Source organism: Notothenia rossii (assembly GCF_949606895.1).
Source record: "Notothenia rossii genome assembly, chromosome: 7".
Classification (NCBI taxonomy): Eukaryota; Metazoa; Chordata; class Actinopteri; order Perciformes; family Nototheniidae; genus Notothenia; species Notothenia rossii.
The window spans coordinates 73,415,073-73,434,579 of record NC_136905.1 but is presented as its reverse complement, the minus strand read 5'-3'; the positions used below and the strand labels follow the sequence as shown (position 1 = coordinate 73,434,579).

At 40.7% G+C, this 19,507-nt stretch overlaps 1 protein-coding gene across 1 annotated transcript in view; it reads right to left on the bottom strand.

Moving 5' to 3' along the window:
• Nucleotides 1-19,117, bottom strand: part of meis2a (Meis homeobox 2a) — a 176,352-nt gene extending 157,235 nt beyond the window's left edge. Inside the window, exon 1 of the mRNA XM_079641579.1 lies at nucleotides 18,756-19,117. The gene's annotated coding sequence lies outside the window, so the exon portion shown is untranslated. The remainder of the gene's footprint in view (nucleotides 1-18,755) is intronic.
• Nucleotides 19,118-19,507: the final 390 nt, after the last annotated feature.

Genomic DNA, 19,507 nt, shown 5'->3' with positions numbered 1-19,507 from the left:
ACCTAATTTGTAATAAATCTGTTTCGCACATCATTCTTTTTATAAACTATTTGATAATGCTGAATAAACCTTCTTATCCCTTTAATCACAGATTTAATTTTGCACAAATATAACTCTATATTTAAATATATCATTCATGTAGCAGTATAAATATTGTTATTTTAGGGTATTTGATTAATGTTTTTATTTGCCTATGTTCATTTTGTCTGGAATTAGGTAGCTGAAAAAACGCCCAATTACCATGAAACATATGAATGATAATTGTGGAAGAATGTAATGTCAATAGCCTTCTGATTAATCCCTCTGAACAGAGCCAAATGGCTGGCACCGTAACTCGATAAGTGATAAGCAATTTCATTTGTTCCTAATTACTAAGAGGCCCATTTTGCCACTGTCATGATGAGATTTCTAAACCTCCTTAACCAGCCAAGGCTTATACATTTAAAAAATATATTTTTTTACCCACTCTCTCCCGCTCTCTTTTTGGAAGGTATTCAAGTCTAATTACTCACAAGAGGGCATGTGTGCTTACAGAAGCACAAGAGGTGCTTGACAACAAAGTGTATCCCCAACAGCCAGGACTAAGTACATTCAGGTACTTTCTGAGAGTAGCAGTAGCAATGTCCTAATGGGAATGTAAATGTGTGCAAGTCTGAGTGTGTGCGTGCACGTGTCCACATTGGTCTCTATGTACGAGTACGCACACAGCCGCCATCATGTGTGTGTTTTTGTGTGTTTCTTTTCATGGGCTTTCAGAGCCAATAGAGCAGGTTTGTTGGTGGTTATCCATGAAATAGCCTTGGGCCTACATGCCATAGGTTCTTCAAACAGCCTGACTTTTTTCCCACCTTTCTCTTTCTTTTAGCGGTGGATAGGGGAGGAGGGCTGGTCCGAAGGGCTCAAATACAGCATCACACAGTCTTACCTCAGGGCTTCCTCGCTGTCACCCAACAGCACCCTCAAGACCACTATTCTCCTTCTGATCCCAGACCTGAATTCTTCATTTGGTCACACTGCTTGCTCCTGAATAGTCACCTCTGAGGAGATTAACCCTTTCATTAAAAATGCCTGACCGGGGTCAATCTACTGCCTGGCTCTGCGGTCTCTGCGCTTCGCTTTGATCTATCAGCTATGGAGAAATTATTAGCAAACTTTAAGCCGTGCCATGTGATTTGTTTTTGTAAATTTGTAGAAATTATTCATAATCCTATTATGTGGCGAAGGGGAAAACCTGCCAAAATATATGAGGCCTTTGTTATCATGGGGAAGGAAGAAAAGTTATGGGAAAGCAGAAGGGTGAGAAATCTGTCCTAATCTTCCAGACCGGGCCTTTTGTTAAACAACTGCTTCTGTAACTACTAATTACACTCAACTGAAAAGGAAAACCTTATATAACCATTTCCCAACTCTACACCATAAAAAAACCTTTTTTTGTTGGAATGATTGTGACGTTAAAAACATCAGTACCAACAGCATGCATTATCAAGAGGGTAATGTATTGCATATAACCAGGGGAAGAGGAGAAATCACAATTTGTACACCTCGCATCTCCCTTTCAGGGGCCAGTACTTTGCAGAACAAAAGTCAATGTCTCAGCCCAAATCTTGTCTGACAATGCGTAGCAGCCCGTGCTATTTTAGGCTCTTTGTGGTGCCAATCTCCTATCTCTCCCGTGACATTTTTTCAAAGAAAGAGTAGATTTCCTAGAGACTCTGCCCTTTGCAACTTCCACAGTGTATTATTGCACATAGAGTAAGGACCCTCCTCCTCTATCTAATGCCGTCGCTCTCCGCAGTGACCGGAGAAAAGGAAAATTAAGACAGCGTATCAGGCTCAGAGCCCTATCTTTAGCTGGTGCAGTGAAAAGACGTTATACAGATGCTTAATTCCAAGTTACACATTTCGAATAAATGGCGTGGAACCTGGGAACCTTTGGTCAAGAAATGAGCTTGTAAACTAAATCAAGAAACCTACAAATCATTGTAGAGTGCTTCATCTGAATCTTTTGCCCAAATAAAACATCTTACATCACCATTTCCAACTTGTTATATGTTCAATTTATAATCAAGATTGCTACCAAACCCCTCTCTTTAATCATCCAGTGTTCCATCTAGCAATAATATACAGCTAATACAAAAACTTGCCTCCATGCTTTTAATGTCAGGCTCACTGGCAAACCACCAACTTCACATTAATTTGCTGCAGTGTCTGAGTGTACATCTTATCTGGGCCTGCTTTTATTCAGGGTGAAAAGCTGAGTTGTTCTAAATAACGCAGGTCTAATTGGCTATGTTTTGCAGTTAATTTCCATAAAGAGCCTAGGAGACTGTCACCTCAGTTTGGGAGGACAAGGTGCTGGAGCTGGAGCCATGCACCTCAGCCAGCCGTTAATCAGGAAACACACTTTCGCCTGCTTCGTAAAGGGCAGAGGTCAAGGAGGAGGGGCCGACACCATATCTGCACCAGGACGCTATAATTGTTGGAGTGTAAATTGCTGTATTAAAAATGCCCTGTCTCTGAAATTCAGCGAAAACACATGGTGAGGGGTCTGTCTAAAAGGGTATAATGAAGGACCCAGTGTCTCTTTGTGTAAGCAGAAAAGTAAGACAAGAGAAACTTATTTGGCATGTATTTTTGCTATAAACTCAACTGATTTAATAGTGAAGTGTACCAATGTGTTATGAGTTTCATTTCTACATTAGAATATTTGATTTGAATATGCAAAAACTGGTCATAATTGCAATATAATAGTTGTAGGAGCAACGAAACGTACATAGTAATACATTTTGAATATACACATTTGTTTTGTAGTTTTACATTTGGGTAACGGTTTGTATTTTTATAAGATCTTTGTTTTATCGCAATGGGTTGGTTGCTTTGGGTGACATGGTTATGGGCGGCACTCAGGTGAATTCTAATCCTGTTCACCTGCGTGAGGTTTGTGTGGAAGAGAGGGTGACACACACAGGGTTGTTGTACTTTTTGTTGACTGCAAGTCTTTGACTAAGAAAATAAGTTGACCATCTCATTTTGTTATTAAACTACCTTATTATTATTCACTTCAATTTTTGATCTCAGCAAGTGCTTTTTTTAGCGTGTCATACAATAGCAAACAGGCCCGGCCTTAGCCTCTCAGCGACTTTGTTTCCTGCTGTCGCTATAATAGTGCAACACTTAGGTCTCGACTGCATTCTATAAAGGAATGATTATCTATAACCCCAAGTATCTCCGAGCCCCCTGGTTTTAACCTGTGAGAGTTATGCCGGTGCCTCAGCAAACACACTCAGCATCAGTGAGAAGATCCACTTGCCTTGGGTATTCTATTTGTGCTGTACTGTACCCCCGTTTGGGGCCGGGCTCTCTATCCTAATGTGGCGTGCTTGATCCCACAGCTGTGATTTTCCGGCTGCCACTTAGCATCCAGTGGCTCCGGGGCCATGAACAGAGGTGGTCTCAACAGAGTCAGGCCCCCCCCATCACAACAGCACCACAAAGGGATAGAAAGTATGGAAAACTCCATGCAACTTATAGCATAAATGTATGTAGATAAAAACCTTTTACGTATATTGTGCTGCCTACTGATTCGCTTTGCTTCCTATTTATCAGAGTCGACAAATACTCAGAAGGAATTACAATACCAAATCTGCGTTCAACGCTAAATCCCATATACCTGATGATAGAAATGGAATAACCATTATCCACTTATTAGAATGCAAAGAGACAGCTGAATACTACATTAAACATAACCATGTGCTAGAGGCACACTTCACTGCGTTATAGCAACACTTACAACTTCCATGAAAACACACAAAATCTAAGTGCCTTCCTTCTCACCACTGCTTCCCCAAAAAGAGGGCACAGCCTTACTAAACTGGCTTTATTTATTCAGTTTAAAGCGACCATATTGGGTCCACGGAACACACTAACCCCCAGTGGTATACTTAAGTGGCTCACAAAGAGATTCAGAGGATGGTGCTGCCAAGTGCGGCTTTATGGGGACAATTTAACATAATGGTCAAATAAATACTGTTGTAAAAAAACACCTGTGAACAGCGATGGCAGGTTGAGGCCCATTACTATATTTTTTGTGTGACAGTTCAGCCGTGTACAACAGATTTCATTCCATTTTGTTAAAGCAGAGGGTTGCATTCTGGTTTTATATGCTGGATGGGAAATGCATTGCAAGTACAGCTCAGTGAACCTGGCAAGGTAAGGATGCAACGAGAAATGCAATGATGTGGGGAAATAATGAGAAACTCTGCTCTTAGTTCCTCATTATGCTCTCTAATCACTCGCATTATTCTCAAGAGGAGTATATATTAACACTTGATGATTTCTCAGCAAAGTCTCAATTTAACTATGGAAGATAACACCAAGCTGTTTGTTTATGAAACATGAATATTACAAAAGGAAAATACAAAGAAGCAAAACACTGTTATTCATGCTGCTACCGCATTGCTCTGTTGGTTCAAAAGTTCAAGCCAAACCCCTTTCGGCGGCATTACAGCTACCACAAAAGCACCAAAGTACTACTCTGAATTACAAGGTGAACGGTATGTACAAGTTGGAAGACGGTAATTATGTTAACAGTTTGACAATATAAACTTGGCACTGTGCCCTGTGTGATTCGATGTGAACTTACGCTTGAAATACTTCCTTTACTAAAGAGATACGCTGATCAATTGAAATCAGACATTTCAGGATAAATGAAAATACATATAAGTAGAAACACTCTGAGAGGTCAGACAAACACTGGTCAGTGGCAGAGGCTCTGATTACTCGCTTTCTGTCAGCTTTCTGGCACTCAGCTTAGTCTCAGGAGGGCCAGAGTACTGACTGGTATCTAAAAGCTGTCAAAGAAGGCCAGAATTATCAACTAAAAACTGAAGTCAGTACCAAAAAAAATACAAATGACAATAATGGCTGTGTCATTAAACGGGAGATATAGCCAATATTTCCCCAAAACTATTGAGTTCAACTATTCTTTGCACCAGACTACCTTACAGTGAAGTTGCAACATAAAAAAAAGGCAACAAATATTTTATATTCTGCTTTTTTCTTCAAATAAGGTATACTTAAATACCAATGCTTCATGTCTATTTAAAAAATGTATCTGGTTATAGCTTCTAAAATGTGAATATTTGCTTACTTGTTAATGATGGTATATTCCCTCTAATCGTTATGTTTTGGACTAAGTTGTGCAAAACAAAATATCTGAGAAAATACTAGCCATATGTTCCACCTTTTAAGAAACTGAAAAATGTATACGTGTCATTTGTGTATTTCAGGTTACCACTGTTTGTACTAAACACATTACTACTACTGTGACATTATAACATCTTACATACAATAGACTTCAAACGTCAGAAGTCAGCAATATAAAGTATGTAATCAAGCCCTGGTGTGTCCTCTCATCTCTGTCTCTCCCACACCTTCTGCTTGTCATACTTCTCCCACCATGCATCAGAGAGATGACCCCTGCCTCACCCCTGGAGCAGGGTGTGAGCTGAGAGTCCCAGTCAGTCCTGTCCTGCTGAATGCCTTATGACAGGTTGTTTGTGAAACTCTTGTGTTCTGTTTGTTCCCTCTCCCTCCCCTGTCCTTGCTGACAGTTTCCCCATTGTGAATGTGAAGGGCCCTGCTTTGATTGGCCCGCCTCATTGGAGCCAGCGTTGTTCCAAAGAGAGCTCGCACACACCTCCGCTTATTCTGCAAGAGCATCTGTTGACTTACCTGCCCATTATTCAACTTTTCCTACCTATTAATTAACTTTTCGGAGAGGTTTTGATCGGCTAAACAGGCAGGTTATATCATTTAGTTTAAGCTGCTAATATTCAAATCTAATTGATTATAGGGAATTAAGTATCCAATATTTATAATTATATAACACATGTAATTCATAACCATCAAAAATATTTTCATGCAAGGGAGTTATTATTTAAATACACTATCATTTTATCTGCATGTGGGAGATGATATCTTTAAATATATAATCATAATGTACAATTCTCATATGTAGTAGTATGAGTTCAATATTTGAGTAAACCACAAATCTTTACAAAGCATTATATGCATAATATTTTTAAATGAATACATTTTATGCAGCTAAAAGTATCTGATTGGTCTGTTTTCTTAATTGAAACACGTTCCTTATGTTTCCTTTCTACACACGCACAAAATCAATGATTTCGCTGAAGAAAATACGTCGAATATAAACACAATCAAATCCCGCCTCACGTCTACATCCAGTCATCTACCTAACTCCCGCCTACTCCCTCCCTCCTCCGCCCCCACCCCCCTCCCCCCCTCCCCATCTCCTGTTCCTAACATCAGCGGGGAGTGTGGCTAATTTACGAGCGTGGGCAATGCCAACATACTCTCTGAGGAGGGCCCGTTTTAACACCTCCAAATGCTGTAATGCATCCCAGCTGACCTTAATTATAAAAGCATGTGCCTCCCCAGTGTTCCCCCCACCAACGCCCCCGCCCCCCTTTTATACAATCCTCAAGGCCTGGTGGTGTGAGCCAGTTTTTCTTACCTGCAGAGAACAACACAGCAGCAGCCACCGTAGCAGCTCAATGTTAATAGTTGCATCCTGAGAGGAAATCAATAAAGCTATAAAGGGTGATATCACAGTGCGTCTGGGCCCCCGCGCACACATTCTCTCCCTCTCACCGCCTCACTCCCCCCCCCCTCAGCGGGACCTGTTTATGAGGGGGTCTGGTGGCTGGTGGGAGCCACTGAAAGGTCAGTAGTATGAGGTTTTGATCCAGGGATGAGATGCCCTCCTTGGGAGCGTGGGGTAAACGGCGGAGTGGGACCCCTGACTCATCTGGAGAAGAAGTGGATCTTTTAGAGGGCTTATAGCTGCTGTGTGTTGTCAAGGTAGCGAAGCATTAGTGGCTGTAAAGGCCCATCGATGCCGCCTGGTTACGATCAGAGGAGAATCCCAGGAGGTAAAACGGGGTCTTGCTAAACTGCTGATGAACCGGGAGCGATATTAAAAGACCGACTCTCCCTCGTCTTCTGTCTGTATTGCAGATTTTTGCCCATAATATTGATATACGCACAGCACGGGGCTCTAGCATCATTGGGCTGATAAACTGCTCATACAATAGATAATCTTTTATGTACCTCCCGTGCACAGCACAAATATTATGACTATTAGTACATTAATTAACTCACTGGCCTGGGGGTCCTCTGCCCAGCCAAGGTTAAGAGCTTCTTTAATTAAAGATCAATACGGTTTTGCAGTATATTTCTACAGCACCAAAGGAGACATGGAGCTCTTTACTGTCTACATGTCAGGATGATATAGAAGTTCACAAGATATGGACGGAGATTCAAAGTGCAAAATGAGAACATTTGCAAGTATAGAACAGTGAGCTGATATATGTCAAACTACTGAAGTGATAATGTGAGAGACGTATTAACACTGTCTTTATGGATTGAGTTACGTTTCGGGATAATAAGAGTTCACCTTTCTTCAGGTCTGAGCTGGATCCCCAACACACAATCCCATTAGGATCAGAGCTAATGGCAGCAACAGTGTCCAGACAATCTTCCAGTGTTTGTTGACATTCACCTGTCTAACATACTCACTAATACACCTGTGCACTGAGCAAAAGAGGCGAGCAGTGATGGTGATGGCTGAGATCAAAGCCGAGACCTCTTTCTCAACTTCCATCCAGATGTGCACACCTTAGGATGTAGTCCTTGTTTGTAGAAGTAAATATGGCAGGGCCCAAAGAGCACAACTTCACGCTCAAGGCTCCAAAGTTCCCCTCAGATCACCCTAATCCGCCCGGGTTGTGTTTGACAGCACAGGGATCCTCCTGCTGGTCTGTCCCCCTATCCGTTTTCCGGAGTACAGCCCACAAAGGGTGGCTACCCTAACCCCAGACCCCAGACCCAAACCAAGCTGCCTCAGCCCAAAATACGCATGAGAACATGAACCTTTTTACTTACTTTCTTGGTTTTCAAATTTCCCCTTTAAATACATTTAGATGCAAAATATTTACGATTATCAGGACTTTTAACCATTTGCTTTATTGTTTTATAAAGAAGTTTAGAGTTTAGATTAAATTGTATAAAGCATGTACAGTCAGAATAACAATTAAAAACACAAAAACCCTATCTGCAACATGATACAATTGATAAATGTGTACAATATGTTTACATGGAGATTATTTTTCTTTGCTCATGTGTAAATATTAGGGTCAAACTTGAATCAAACTCACATTTCTGTAACTATTTTTCACACCCTCTAATAATTGAGAACTCACTGGCCCATTTACAAAACACACAGTATTCTCACATGCTGTGTAATATGGGCAAGACATGAGGGCTGTAACCAAAGGAGTACTAACATGATACTGATTTATTAGTGCAGGCACCCATGGGAGGGCACACACACACACACACACACACACACACACAAACACACACACACACACACACACACACACACGCATAACTCTTATGCATTTTCCATATCTGCCTCACACACACACACACACTTTAGATTCCAACAACGTGTGATGGATAAGGAAGCCTCTTTTATCGATGTGGGCCTGGCTCTGGCTAAGTCACCTCGGGTCTCTGTGGGCCTGTTGACCAGTCTCTCTCCAAACCCTGCTTCCTCTCCCCCCACCAACACCCTCACACCCCTTTGCCATACAAGACTAAGACAGGTTAAACAGTTAAACACCAGCAAATCCAACACTGCCCTGTGGGAAATTTGCTTCTAATCCCTAACTTATAGGCACAGAATCAAAGCCAAAAAGCCTGAGCAACAAATCTGATCCTCCCCCTTACAATCTCGGGCCTCTTGGGAGGGCAGGGAGAAGCTCCACAGACAAGCCTGAGATGGATAAATACCTAAATGATGAGACAGTCTGGGGACAGGGGAGTAGTGTCTGGCTATGGCCGTTCACCTCCAATTTGGCATCCACGCAATGAAAGGCAATTGGGCGGCAGCCCCCACACAGCAGCCAGTCCTTATTATTATATGTTGAAGTGTGGCTTGGGCAATGATTAATGACAGTGTCAGGGCGAAAACAAAGCACAGCGCAAGTTATCTCCAATCCACCTGCTCCTGTGGCCCGATTGGAAGAGAATGGAAAAGAGTGCAGGCAGCACATGGCTTGATAATGGGGAAGAGAAAAGAATGGAAAGGAAAATGAAGAGGGGGACGAGGAAAGGGGAGAAGATAGGATGGAGGGTATATTGAAGGGGACCAACTGACCACAGTAAGGTGACAATATCTTCAAGCTACACACTTCAGGCAAATGCATAGGAATTCGCAGAGACCAATGATAAAGTCTGTACAATAGTGCTACATTGTTCATCTTAAAATTGAAATCTAAATAATTTGTAAAAAACACAGAGATTTATTCTTTGTGTCTTTAAACTAACCAAATGCCAGGTACTTTCCATGTGAGGTGTGAACATGCAGCTTGTGGCTTGCCTCGGTGATTGATTTGACAGACAGAGTGGACTTTCATGGCGTCTGTGTTTGTTACATTTAGGCCCACTGTCCCCTGCTGTATTGGTGTTGACATTTATGATACATGTCGGAGGGGGCCTGCTAGACCTCACTAATGAGAGAGCTGAGCTGACAGCAGGTAGCACAGCCTGACACTGCCATCCAGAGGTGGCTCGGGGTAATGCAGCTTTGGTATGGTGGTTAATTACCCTGTTTACACTGGTTCCACTTCTGTGATTCTTTGACGGTGTACTAAATTGCAATGCTTACAGATTATCAGAGAAACTGCACTTAAACACAGCTTGAAAAGAACATAATAAACAAACCATTAACTTCTGATGTGTGCTATACACTACTTAAGGTATTGTGCATAAGGGCTCTCAGGTGTGCATACGTGTTTACAAACGTGATATACCTTAATTGCAGCAGTGTGTTCTTGTCTGCGTGCAAACCTCATCGTGACACACAGTCCTCTAATTCAGGTCACTGTTTGACATCGGGTCGCGGGCGCAGTAACTGTAAGAGGATATTGGCTGTAGAGTAGAGCTGCCCTAGATAATGTCACAGTATGGTACAGCACTTTATTTATACACGCAACTCAGCTATGAGTCACAGGAGACAACCGTTACTTGCTCATTTATCCAAAGAGAAGGGAAGTCCACAATTGGTTACCTGCTCCTATACAAAGAACCTGCATTATAAAAGGGATTAGGACATCGGCATCTTTCCATATCTTTAGCCACATCACATAGCAATGTCTGATCATTACTTACAGGGAAAAATAAAAAAGGGGTTTTGAAAGTACTATTTACACCTTTAAACTATAACCAAAGCAATGAACTACCCCAAATAAAAGGAATTTCAGTCCCATTATTTGTCTGCACAGTCATCAAAAGCTGAAGAAAAAAACATTAAATAGAGTCTCATTTTGACCCATGTGAGGACCCAGAGACTCCCTCCATTAAAACCAGGAAATGAAAGTGCACCACCCCTGGCTTCACTAATAAATGTCTCCGCACTCTCTGAAGAATGCCTTGCTGGAGGTACAATATACACCCTGGCCATCCCAGGTCTGATGTTCCCCCCACAATTGAGACTCAGAAAGAATCTGTGTAAGTATAAACAAGAGCCTTCACACTTTGCCGATTGAAAATCCACATAAAAAAGTTGCGGATAGATTTCTAATCATGTGACACAACTGCAGCTTCAAAATGAAGCTAAATTAGTTGTGTGGGCCTTAAAACAAAAGGACATGTGTACCCAATGGAGACAGCTGATGGATAGATGTCATTCATTTTTGCTGACTTTCAGTAAAAACAGTAGTAGCCAAAAACACATCTAATGTCTTTTTCCGATTAAGATGTACAGGAGCCCTTAAAAGGGGGGTTATAATCCCTTTTGTTTCCTAAACACAACTCCCTGGATACAAATTGTATGCCACGCTCCCTTGAGGTGCCAGCTATGATGTAGTGTATACAAGAATATGGACAATTCTGGCCTTTAACCATTAGGATCCGTCACGAGGCCTTGACCAGGCATAAGGCGCAATAACAAGCTAAAAGAAAGCAGCCCTCACAAAAAGGCTAGACATTTCTAAACATCAACCAAAAGTGAGATCTCTCTGTAAACAACCTGTCAATCATTTCCATTAAAAATGTTTTGTCAATTTTTTTGTGAACACTTGTTTTGAGACTTCTCCAACTGTATGCTTTATTTGACAGTTCCAATCATGTAACAGTGCATCGTTCAGCTGTAGAAGTGGCAAGGGTGTGTTCCCTGTGTAGTTTTCCCGTAGCAGTGTAATCTGTGGAGGAAACAGTGGTGTTTTTTTAATGAGAAGCCATGGTCTCCTCTTCTTCATAACAGCTCTTGTCTGTAGCACAGTGCAGCACAGCACAGCACGCTGCACCGAAATGTGGTCTGTCTATGTGGGATTGCCGGGGCCCCTTTGAAGTGCTGTGCTGCGGCTGTTTCCTTTGTGTGTAACAACGCAAAAAATCAAACCTAAAACCAAAACACCCATAAGAATACCTGAAAGGGGTACAATATAAAGTGCCGTATGTATATGCTGCTTAACACATCTTTCCTTTGTTTCATCCCCTCCCCTCTGCAATGATTATGCATGTCTTCTGTGAAGAGCTGCACTGCGTCTGGAGAGCCCCTTGAATGGAAACTGTGAGGTACAGAGAGGCACATTTAAATCCTCTAAAGCTCTCAAACGAACAACCTAGGGACAAAACATGAATTCCATGCGGTTTCTCCCCTTGTAGTGGTGCAGCTCAGACAAGCTCACATTTAGCACTGGCTGCCATCTCAGACAGTGGGTCCAGTGGGATGTGTAGCTATGTGTTTATCAGAGGATGAACTTCCTCTTTTAATGTGGCGCGTTTCCCCCCACCCTTTCTCTCCTCCCTCTGTTCCTCTTTCCTTCCTCTCCTCTCAGACTGCAGTTGAAGGTGAAGCCCCCGAGTTCAGAGAGCAGAGGATCAGCCTGTCTCACACGGAGCGAAGCTCTTTGGGAGCTGCGGTTTAGACGCTGTGGCACACTTACAGTAGGGAGAATATATGATGCTTTAATATAGGCTTTATATGAGCGTGGCCTACATACTGTCTGTGTTTGGGAACTCAACTACAGAATATATTGGCAACTTAGAAAATACCTTAAATAATGTCACCAGATGAATTAAATAATTAATGATAAAACTTGCAAGGACTAGTTTGAATGACAGTGGGAATCTTATTACAATCTTCATCTGCATTGGTGTTGTTAAAGTGTTATATATGTATTGTATAGGCATTTTCTCCCAGATAATAGAAAAAGGTTTATTAAATAATACATCATACAATAACAGGTGCTGCGAGTAGGTTTTACACCAACCTCATTTCTAATTCATAGGGCATGCTAAAGTCTAATTTAATGCAATCTAGATTATTGCTTCTCCACCTTTCTTATTTGATCAGCCAATAAGTAAAATATACACACACTATATAAACAAATACAATGTTTTAATCAAAACAGTACCGAGCTACTACAATTGAGACAAAGTAACAGAGTATTAAAGGGTATGAATGGCACTCTCTAGTGGATATTTTGCATTATTGCGACATAGGTACTTTGTTCACAAATTCATCCAAAAGTGAAAGGAAACAGGTTCTGGTACTACAAAGTTTAGAAAATACAGACATTTCTAAACTGTGGTTATAATTGTTATCCAACTGTGGTTATTAATGTATTTTTAAGATCTAATGAATGATAATTATGAATGGCAAAATGTTCTCAAGACACAGCAGCAAGTCGAGATTATTTTTGCCCTTATGATACCTTTGGTATTTATCTGTGGAACGTCAAATGAAATACTATATCCCTGTGAGCAATACAGATCAACCAGCTTGGATATTCTAGTCCTTAAGCGTGTTACAAGTAAATTACAACAAAAGTGAACAGGCATTGGCCAGCAGGTTACAGTAGCTGCTGGGTCAGATATGCCAGAAATATTTCAACAAACAAACTCATTAAAGGATTTCGATGTTTTGTCCATATATGCTATTCTAAGAAGCTTAGAAACACGCTTGTCAACTAGAACATGACCACACAAACGTTTATGCTCCCACACATTGCTGACTCTAAAGTCTGCTATTAATAAAACACAAAACTGATGTGTGTGCTACCTGTATGTTATTTAATGCAGAGGAAATGTTTTATGGTGTATCTTTAACAGTAAAATATGAACATTTACAAAACCTTTGCTGTAAAAAAACTTCTTATTTATTTTGTCATGTAAACTGTTCATATCTTATGCAGAAGCTCACTATTATGAGTATGTATGCCCCAGGGGGTAAACAAACAAAATGTAAGCCCCAAAAGACACTTATCTCTCTTTAAGTAAACAAATACTTGTCAATGTAGAGAACCTTTCTTCAACAAAGCCAAACTACTGCCACCATAAATGCACATTTGCATATTTTTTGGCACCCAAATTCTCCACCATAATATGATCTGACTGAAATTAACTCCTACTGTCAAAGTAAGAAGAGTTTGAACATAATCCATCCTCTATGCGATTAAAATACAGACAATGTTTGCTTTGCGTCAATCATATAAAGTGAAGAGTAGGATGGTCTGCAGAGAGCATTGATAAAAGCAGTTTTCTTTCAAAATAAGTTAAGTGATCATGTAAAATAACACCTGTGTAGCTCATGTGATTCCATACACTGCACCAGTATACATGAACGTTAGTCAATGGGTCCACAAGTCAGCTTCCCTTTTGTCCTTAATTTGTATAGGCTATGCAGACACACGGGTGTTTTTAAATATCATGGCAGATTAGACAGCTATTCATATTGGGTTTGGTAAAGCTATGCAGGAAACTCCATTATGTCACTAGGTTGCAATGATAATTCAATTAATAAAATAACACTGTTTTGATTTTAGTTTTCCACTGTGAGGATTAGTTGATTTTTGCTGTTTTATATCATTGTTAACTACATTTTGTTGGGTTTTGGACTCTTATTTAAATAACACATTTGAAAATGTCCCAAGAACCACTGGTTTATTGAGAAAATGATTGGCAATATATTCAAATAACGTATTGTGCTGTGCATTAGCATTTGCTTGCCCTGAAAGTCAAACATTCTTGCCTATTAACTCTCTTTTAAAACTAATACTAAGAACATGTTTTGAGTGTACAGTTTGTTCAGCTTTGTATAAATATCAGCTACATTTTGAATTGACATAGTATACTGTGTAAATGTCCATGAGTGAATGAAAACCCACTTTTCACTGATGGTGCAATGCTTTCTTATATACTAAAAAAATAGTTCTACTAAAAGAAGCAGCATGCAGTTCGCACTTCTGTAACGTTCTTGTCAAGCAACAACCAAAGGAAGCATGAGGATAACAACACGATGCTGTTGATGTGGGATGACTCAGACATCAAAGTACACTCACAGCATTTACAAGTCTTTTCAGCACCTCCTCTATAAATAGTTCACCTGGTTACATTTTTCTCCACATCTTTACTGAATGATAATGATAGGTTACTCTGCATCTGGCATGTTGCCCCTCACACACCTTAACACCAAGGTTATCAAGTTGAGGTTCCATAGAATTTCACAAAGACTCAATCATCAAGCTGAAAAGGTATACTTGGAACAACTCGTCACTGCGGAAGAAGTTTTGATGTTCTTACCAAGTACTTGTTTGGCATATTTTTGAGATGTTGATGGGATGGACAAATGTTTTGCCAAGATGCCAAAAGATGACAGAGTTGAAGGTATCATCACAGTTCTTATGTGTGCATATGCATGATTGCACATACATATCTGGGATACATACTGCCATGTTGCTTTCCGAGGGGGTGTGTTAAATGACAATGACACTCATCCCTTCATGGTGACAGGATGAACGCATCACAGTGATCAAAGTACTGCTGACACGCCTTGAGGAGACGTGTGCTTTACGCGTCAGGGTGGGGGTTTGGTATCCATAAAAACAATTCAAAGTTTTTTCTCACCATCAATAACATGTGTTTATCTCTGATAAGGTCCTTTCTTCAACACAGTTTTCCCTACTCGTATCCATCTCAAATGTGTATATCTACTGTATGTTAGTAGCTCTTCACATAATGCCACACAACTCAACTGATTTATATTTATCATAACAAATAAATCTCATCACTGAAACACCAAAGCAGAAACTAATCAAACAAGTCTAAAAGAATAACATGATATTATGAAAAAAAAGTAGCGTTTATCAAACAATACTCCAATAAACAGCAGCAATAAAGGTAAACGATACAAAAAATGGAAATAATGATAATTGTTTTACAAAAAATACAGCCATCAGACAAGAGAAAATTGAGAAGCAAAAATGGAAAAAGTCTATAAACATAAATGTAAATGTACCGTAAGCCGTGCGAGGCCCTGCAGTGGAAATGCGCCCTGCAGTGGGAATGCGCCATAAGTGGCCTGAGGCCTACAGCCTACCAGACCAAGAGGCAGAGACTATCGTGGACGCTTTGGTGGAGGGAATGTTTAGCAGATTCAGGGTGTCTGAAGTCATCCACACAGACCAGGGCCGGAATTTGAGTCCCGAGTGTTTAGGCTATGTGCGAAAAACTGGGATCCCATAAGACCCGCACCACACCCCTTCACCCACAGAGCGACTGCCTCACCCCCAGGGTTCGAATATGCCAGGAAACTCCAGGAACGGTTGAGGTCTGCTCACGACTTTGCCAGGCGCCAGCTACAGAGTGCAGGAGCGAGGCAGAAGAGAAACTACGAAGTGCATGCTAGAGGACTGCATTTCAGTGCAAGCGAGTTGGTCTGGGTGTATAACCCACAGAGAAAGAAGGCCAGATGCCCAAAGCTGGACAGCAACTGGGAAGGGCCCTGCAGGGTTCTGGAGAGACTGAGTCTACAGGGTCCAGCTGCAGCGGAGAGGGAGAATAGTTGGTCTTCACCGGGACAGGTTGGCCCCCCTATCGGGGTACAGCGACACCACCAGGGTCAGTTGGTGAGACGCTAGGGACACTGTTCTTTCTTCTACCCAACCCCCCTCTCATGACCCGGGACCTTGCCTGGTTCCCCACAATCTGGACCTTTTTTCCCTTGCCCTACTCTGGGTCCCACTGTGGGCCAGCCCCACCCCCTGCCGCAGACCAGGCACGGCCACAGAGAAACCGTAGACCTCCTAACCACCTGAGAGACTTTGTTTATTCCCTCTGGGACGAGGGAATTTTTGGAGGGGGGAAAGTGTAATGGACTGGTTATAATGTTGATGTGTTCGTTATTCAGAGTTTGTTTGCATGTTACAGTGTCAGTGAACGTGCCACTGTTTTGATGGACGGTTCCTGTGACTTGTAGCTGTGGGTTTGGGTGGGAGATTGTTGTCTGGTTGGTTGGGTGAGGGAGGTTCCTAGAGAGAGAAAGGGGGAATGCTAGGAGAGAGCTAACGGAGTATGTGACGGAGAGTGAGGATTTAACAGGGTTAGAGGATTGTTTTGGCGTGGTTACGGCCAACAGCAACCTGTGATCTTGAAAGTAAACTCCAGGATAAAGGACAAACGAAGCCTCCCTGTGTTTCTATAGCGAGACGCTACAATATATATATTTTTTTTTATTGTACAGGCTACAGACACAAAACATGGACATAACATTAGACAAAATCTCAGACAAAACAAACAAAACAAACAAACAGAACAAATAAAATATAGTCAGTATAGGCCATTTCAAATGTCATACAAAAAAAAAAAAAAAAAAATAGGTTGACAGTCCAATATCATCAAAAGCACATACCATAACATGGCAAGCATATTTATATGTATTGTTCCTTTTCATCCCACTCTTCGCTAGAGCTGATTGTTTCCCATTTCATGGTGTGTTGAGCCACCCTTTGATTCTTTGTGGCAATCATCCTTTCCAAAATAAATTGTGTTTTTCATCTACTTTTCACACACCTTAAGTTCAGATTTTTCCTTGATTGGGTTTTAAAAACAAGTATTTTAGCCAGAAGAATAATTGTATTAATCTGTGTACTGTCCTCATCCAAAAGCCCAAACAAAACACCAAAGGGAGTAAATGCAAAATCAATATAAAGCATCTTGAGCCAATTTTGAATCTCAGTCCACAGTCTTGCAACGTATGGACAATAAAAAAATAAATGCATCTGGTCTTCCTCTTCCTCCTTACAGAATCTACAAAATGGTGACGGTTCAATATTAAAAGTGTTGAGTTGTTTTTTTGTAGCGGTAATCTTTGTTAAAAATCTTCAGTTGGAAGATTCTTGAATAGGAATCAACTGTTGTTTTGTATATGGTTCCAAAAAATGGTTTCCAGGGTATCAGAATATGAAATTCCTCTTCCCAGAAGGAACGGACCGCATGAGGAAAAGCAGTAAGGCCATTGCTCTGTAAACAGTGATTATAAATGATTTTATTTATTTGTATTTTGATAGCTATTTCTGACTTCTTGTATGAGGTGTACAGACCTGTTGTCGGTTTCCATCTTTTTTTAATTTACGTTTCCAGTTAGTTGGAATAGCTGAAAGCAGCTGGTTAAAATGAAGGAAATAACATATCTGACCATACATACAGCAAAAACACTGTAATTAAATTAAATTACCTGTGCTATCTAGTAAATCATTCATACAAATAATTCCTTTTCTCAGGAGACTTTCCCATAATAGTGGTTTCCCATCTATTAAAACTTCTGAGTTAAACCATTTGGGGGGTAATACTGAAAACTCATCCAAGCCTTCAATGGATCTTTAACAAATGGTGAAATTTCTAATATTTGGTGAGATTTTAAATTGGAAAAAGGGAAACAAAAATATAAATGCTCAAAATACCCATGGATATATAATAAGAACGATATGGCTCAGCTGTGGCTCAGCTGGAAAGCAGTTGACTCACAACCACAGGGTCCCTGGTTCAACGACTGGTCAATATGTCTTTTTAAAAAAAAAAAGTTTATAAAAGCTACAGCTAAATGAGATAATGTAGTTAATAAATGTATTCTTTGATATGGTTTAGCCTTTCTCAGGCTACAACATGGTTAAGTTTACGAATATTATTAAGGAATACAAATCCCTCTTTGCAATGTTTACCAGCCTCCTTAGGCTTTTCAATCAAAATCATTAAACTGGAATAAATACATTATTGTTAACATGAAAATATGATTTTGTGTTCGTTGTTTAGAGTTATTCTAAGGCTTTACTAATTGGGAACTCGGTATGAGATGATAGAGCACAGTGTTTTGAGATGTCAAATCTGCCTGTTTTTACACACTTTGACCAACAGGGGGGGTTGTGTTCAAACCGGTTCAAATGAAGCCTCATGAGATGAACCCTTTTGCGAACCTGGAAAGCTTCAAAGCTTCATAAGGCTTGATCTCGACGCCACCACTAGGAGTTTGTTTGTTTGTTTGTTTGTTTGTTTAACCTTTATTCAACGAGGAGTGTTTCCCATTGAAAATAAGAATCGCCTTTACAAGTGAGTCTTGGGACTGAGCAACATCAACAATGTTATGTCAGCAGCAAAACCAAAGACATGAGGATGTCTAGGAAACCCGGGTTAGCTGTGACAAGCCTGACTTCAGTTAGCATATCAAACCAAGCCAGGATTAAAACATTTCATAAAGGAAGTTGACACCACGGAGGGGCGCTACATTGATGATGAACAAATCTTATTCAACAGCAGAACACCATCAAGACATCACATAAAGCCGAACACGATCAACACAAAAGCAAGTAAAGCCAATTAAAGCTCACTGTTTAGCAGCTTCAGCTGGCATCTTCTTCTTCGCTCGCTTGCGACGATTCGGGAACTTCTTTCTACAAAATGTCCTCATTTTCCCGTTTTCAATGCCACTATATTTCTAAAGCTGCTTTCAGATTTTTGACAAATAGGCTGTAGTCTCCTAGTTGTTTTTAAATGTTTGACTGGACACCCTGGACACGCGGTTCACTTAGGGGCGCTTGATTTGGGTCACTAAACATTCTCACCGAGCGGTGCAGGGAATCATTGAGGAATAAAGTTCAGGTACATGCAGTCTTAGTGATTTATGCAGAATCACAATGTATCAACACCCAATCTTAGCCATTAGCTCGACATTGTACATCACGAACTATAGTGTAACTTTCTAAGTTCTCTGTAGGGCCTACTAGTGCACAAACTATGTGGGACCCATAGGGTGGGAGCACGATCCACCTGGGCATCCTATCAATATAGAGGGGCACGTGATGCGGAAGTCGGGCGGTTTATTTGTTATGTTTTTGCTCACGTAATTAGGGTATACTTAGCGATTGCTCAAGTTTACCAATCACACTTATTATAAAAACAAACGTAGGACATATCCCACTCGTGAAGATATATACAGAAGATGAAGACATGTCTCTCATCTTTGCAAGTTGGGCCAAAAAGGTAAAACATTGTCTGATGGGGCACTCTTTTTACAATAAGCATAGGCCTACAGGTTTATAATAATCATCACCATCATCATCATAATGGGTGAATTTCATTT